The sequence below is a fragment of the Styela clava genome, unplaced genomic scaffold (assembly GCF_964204865.1).
Source record: "Styela clava unplaced genomic scaffold, kaStyClav1.hap1.2 HAP1_SCAFFOLD_18, whole genome shotgun sequence".
NCBI classification, from domain to species: domain Eukaryota; kingdom Metazoa; phylum Chordata; class Ascidiacea; order Stolidobranchia; family Styelidae; genus Styela; species Styela clava.
Genome location: NW_027556465.1, coordinates 102,501 through 107,500, shown reverse-complemented (window position 1 = coordinate 107,500; position 5,000 = coordinate 102,501). Strand labels below are relative to the sequence as shown.

The 5,000-nt window shown below is 56.8% G+C and overlaps 2 non-coding genes and 1 pseudogene across 2 annotated transcripts; all 3 read left to right on the top strand.

Moving 5' to 3' along the window:
* The first annotated feature begins 1,758 nt into the window (after positions 1–1,758).
* Positions 1,759–3,568, top strand: LOC144418524 (small subunit ribosomal RNA). Its single transcript, XR_013473514.1, has one exon. It is a non-coding gene; the product is annotated as a small subunit ribosomal RNA (ribosomal RNA).
* A 298-nt stretch (positions 3,569–3,866) lies between these two features.
* On the top strand, positions 3,867–4,020 carry LOC144418564 (5.8S ribosomal RNA). The gene has a single exon (XR_013473554.1). It is a non-coding gene; the product is annotated as a 5.8S ribosomal RNA (ribosomal RNA).
* A 288-nt stretch (positions 4,021–4,308) lies between these two features.
* Positions 4,309–5,000, top strand: part of LOC144418630 (large subunit ribosomal RNA) — a 3,694-nt pseudogene continuing 3,002 nt past the window's right edge.

Sequence of the window (5,000 nt, the reverse complement as noted above, 5' to 3'; positions counted from 1 at the left end):
CGTCGCCGGCATCGGCGTCGGAAGAAGCCGAGCCGAAAAAAGTTAAAGTACAAACGTGCAAGCATACTAACCTAACCCTAGGTAAGGCATGTCAGAGCGAAAGACAGTAAACTCGAATGAGCCATGAAAGAGCGGTGCGGGGCCGGTCGGAGCGCACCCTTTTCTCGGTGGCTGGCGGGCGAGAGAGTGCTGCGTCGCCGGCATCGGCGTCGAAAAAAGCCGAGCCGAAAAAAGTTAAAGTACAAACGTGCAAGCATACTAACCTAACCCTAGGTAAGGCATGTCAGAGCGAAAGACAGTAATTTCGAATGAGCCAAGAAAGAGCGGTGCGGGGCCGGTCGGAGCGCACCCTTTTCTCGGTGGCTGGCGGGCGAGAGAGTGCTGCGTCGCCGGCATCGGCGTCGAAAGAAGCCGAGCCGAAAAAAGTTAAAGTACAAACGTGCAAGCATACTAACCTAACCCTAGGTAAGGCATGTCAGAGCGAAAGACAGTAAACTCGAATGAGCCATGAAAGAGCGGTGCGGGGCCGGTCGGAGCGCACCCTTTTCTCGGTGGCTGGCGGGCGAGAGAGTGCTGCGTCGCCGGCATCGGCGTCGAAAGAAGCCGAGCCAAAAAAAGTTAAAGTACAAACGTGCAAGCATACTAACCTAACCCTAGGTAAGGCATGTCAGAGCGAAAGACAGTAATTTCGAATGAGCCATGAAAGAGCGGTGCGGGGCCGGTCGGAGCGCACCCTTTTCTCGGTGGCTGGCGGGCGAGAGAGTGCTGCGTCGCCGGCATCGGCGTCGAAAGAAGCCGAGCCGAAAAAAGTTAAAGTACAAACGTGCAAGCATACTAACCTAACCCTAGGTAAGGCATGTCAGAGCGAAAGACAGTAATTTCGAATGAGCCAAGAAAGAGCGGTGCGGGGCCGGTCGGAGCGCACCCTTTTCTCGGTGGCTGGCGGGCGAGAAAGTGCTGCGTCGCCGGCATCGGCGTCGAAAGAAGCCGAGCCAAAAAAAGTTAAAGTACAAACGTGCAAGCATACTAACCTAACCCTAGGTAAGGCATGTCAGAGCGAAAGACAGTAATTTCGAATGAGCCATGAAAGAGCGGTGCGGGGCCGGTCGGAGCGCACCCTTTTCTCGGTGGCTGGCGGGCGAGAGAGTGCTGCGTCGCCGGCATCGGCGTCGAAAGAAGCCGAGCCAAAAAAAGTTAAAGTACAAACGTGCAAGCATACTAACCTAACCCTAGGTAAGGCATGTCAGAGCGAAAGACAGTAATTTCGAATGAGCCAAGAAAGAGCGGTGCGGGGCCGGTCGGAGCGCACCCTTTTCTCGGTGGCTGGCGGGCGAGAGAGTGCTGCGTCGCCGGCATCGGCGTCGAAAGAAGCCGAGCCGAAAAAAGTTAAAGTACAAACGCGATGCTAATGAGCGAGCCGTTGTCTCGACTAATATGTAGGGGGCGTTCGATCGAGCGTCTCGCTTGAGCGCTTGTCGGCCTAGCAGAACGGTCGCATTGTTATGCCCGGGTTTTAGGCACCGCTGCAGGCGGCCGGCAGAGCTCTTGTTTGTGCGAAACTGAATGGATCGAGCCCGAGAGAGGGCGAGCAAAGAAAAAACGCAAATCGCTCCGCCTGGCACTGCCGGCGAGAGCGTGGACGTCGCGGCCAGCGACTGTCGAAGCTGAGTACGGCCGCAGGCGATCGCCTCGGTCTTAAACGAATGCGACGAGCACGCGCCGGGCGGCCCAGCAAGGGCCGAGCGCAGCTGTCGCAGCTATCTGGTTGATCCTGCCAGTAGTGATATGCTTGTCTCAAAGATTAAGCCATGCAGGTGCAAGTACGAGTTCTCGTAAAGCGAAACTGCGAATGGCTCATTAAATCAGTCTTGGTTTATTTGGTCTCGTAAGCGAAGTGGATAACTGTGGTAATTCTAGAGCTAATACATGCATTAAGCGCCGACTTCGGGAGGCGCGCTTTTATCAGATCAAAACCGACCGGGTTCGTCCTGTGACGTTTGATGACTCTGGATAACCACGCGGATCGTACGGTCTCTGCACCGACGACGTATCATTCAAGTGTCTGCCCTATCAACTGTCGAAGGTACGCTACGTGCCTACCTTTGTGATAACGGGTAACGGGGAATCAGGGTTCGATTCCGGAGAGGGAGCCTGAGAAACGGCTACCACATCCAAGGAAGGCAGCAGGCGCGCAAATTACCCATTCCCGACACGGGGAGGTAGTGACGAAAAATAACAATACAGGACTCTAACGAGGCCCTGTAATTGGAATGAGTACATCCTAAAACTCTTAACGAGTATCCATTGGAGGGCAAGTCTGGTGCCAGCAGCCGCGGTAATTCCAGCTCCAACAGTGTATGCTAAAGTTGTTGCGGTTGAAAAGCTCGTAGTTGGATTTTGGGCGAGCGCCGCCGGTCCGTCGCAAGGCGTGTCACTGGTTGCGTTCGCCTCACCTTCGGTTCTCCGTCGGTGCTCTTGACTGAGTGTCGGCGGTGGCCGATAAGTTTACTTTGAAAAAATTAGAGTGTTCAAAGCAGGCTGTTCGCCTGCATAGTGTTGCATGGAATAATGGAATAGGACCTCGGTTCTATTTTGTTGGTTTTCGGAGCACGAGGTAATGATTAAGAGGGACAGACGGGGGCGTCCGTACTCTGCCGTTAGAGGTGAAATTCTTGGATCGGCGGAAGACGAACTACTGCGAAAGCATTCGCCAAGAATGTTTTCTTTAATCAAGAGCGAAAGTCAGAGGTTCGAAGACGATCAGATACCGTCCTAGTTCTGACTATAAACGATGCCAACTAGCGATCGGGAGGCGTTACCATGACGACCTTTCCGGCAGCTTCCGGGAAACCAAAGTCTTTGGGTTCCGGGGGAAGTATGGTTGCAAAGCTGAAACTTAAAGGAATTGACGGAAGGGCACCACCAGGAGTGGAGCCTGCGGCTTAATTTGACTCAACACGGGGAAACTCACCCGGCCCGGACACAGGTAGGATTGACAGATTGAGAGCTCTTTCTTGATTCTGTGGGTGGTGGTGCATGGCCGTTCTTAGTTGGTGGAGCGATTTGTCTGGTTAATTCCGATAACGAACGAGACTCTGGCATGCTAAATAGTTACGCGACCTTCTCGGTCGGCGTCTAACTTCTTAGAGGGACTAGTGGCGTTTAGCCACACGAGATTGAGCAATAACAGGTCTGTGATGCCCTTAGATGTCCGGGGCCGCACGCGCGCTACACTGAGTGAAGCAGCGAGTGTCTAACCTAGGCCGAAAGGTCCGGGTAACCCGTTGAACCTCATTCGTGATTGGGATAGGGACTTGCAATTGTTTCCCTTGAACGAGGAATTCCCAGTAAGCGCAAGTCATCAACTTGCGTTGATTACGTCCCTGCCCTTTGTACACACCGCCCGTCGCTACTACCGATTGAATGGTTTAGTGAGATCCTTGGATCGGCCCCGTCGCGGCTGGCAACGGCCGCGTCGGCGTGTCGAGAAGACGATCAAACTTGATCATTTAGAGGAAGTAAAAGTCGTAACAAGGTTTCCGTAGGTGAACCTGCGGAAGGATCATTACCGAAAGTGGTGGTAGGCCCCGGCCGACCGCGCACTTAATTGTCTTTGGGTGCCGCCGAGAGGGCGGCCGTCAATCGGGGTTCCGCCCCGTGCGACACGCGTAACACGTTGGCATAGCAAGGCAGCCGAGTGCGATGGTGGCTTCTGGGCACCGCGCTCGATGTGCCGCCGGCCCAGCCCGGCGGTCGCTCGGCGCCGTTTGTTGGTGTTTTTGTGCAGTTGTTGTCGGTGGTGGTTTTGTGGTCGATCCCACAGTGTGACGTCCGCGCGCTTCGGCGCCGGGCGAAACGTCGAGGACGACTCTTAACGGTGGATCACTCGGCTCGCGAGTCGATGAAGGACGCAGCCAAGTGCGAGAAGTAATGTGAATTGCAGAACACATTGAACGTCGACCTTCTGAACGCGAATTGCGGTCTCGGGTCAATCCCGGGACCGCGTCTGCCTCAGGGTCGCGTTCGTCCTCACCCGAGGGCCGTCGCCTGGCCTCTGCGAAGACGGCCGGGCGTCGCCCCAAGTTGAAGCGGTCGCCGAGCTTTCTCGGCGCGACCGCGTGTCCCGTACACCGCCGGCCCCTCGACGTGTTCAACTACGTTCGAGGGGCGGGTCCAGGTCGGTCGGTCCGGTCACGAGATCAAGACCGACCGTGGGCCAAGGCGGCGACGGTACGCGCTCGGTCGGCGCCGGCGGCGACGACTTGCGATGCCAGCGGGCCGTGTAAGAAGCGGCCCGCTTGACACATACGACCTGAGTTCAGGCGAGAGCACCCGCTGAATTTAAGCATATTATTAAGCGGAGGAAAAGAAACCAACAGGGATTCCCTGAGTAACGGCGAGTGAACCGGAAGAGTCCAGCGTCGAATCTGCGCGCTTTTCGAGCGCGCCGAGTTGTGACGTACGGAAGTCCCAGTGCGGCTGACGGCGAGCGCCGGTGTCCTTCTGATCGAGGCCTCGTCCCACGGCGGGTGTTAGGCCCATAGGGGCGCTTGCCTTGGCCGCTTCGGGTCTTCTCGGAGTCGGGTTGTTTGGGAATGCAGCCCAAAGCGGGTGGTAAACTCCACCTAAGACTAAATACGGTCGCGAGACCGATAGCGGACAAGTACCGTGAGGGAAAGTTGAAAAGCACTTTGAAGAGAGAGTTCAAGAGTACGTGAAACCGTTGAGAGGCAAACGGGAGGGCCCGTCAGGTCGCCGGCTCGCTTTCACTTGGGTGCGGGGGCGCGCCGTCTCGGTTCGCGGACGCTTAAGGCGCCGCTGCCGAGTCGGCTCGCGCACCGTCTCAGCGCACTAGCGACCGGCGCGGGTCACGACCGGTTTGCCGTCGGTCTAAGTCCCCGCGCGAAGGTGGCCTCCGCTCCGGCGGGGGTGTTACAGCGCGCGGGCGGTGCGGCCCGGCGGCGGATCGAGGAAAGGATGCCGCGCGCTCTCTGTGTGCG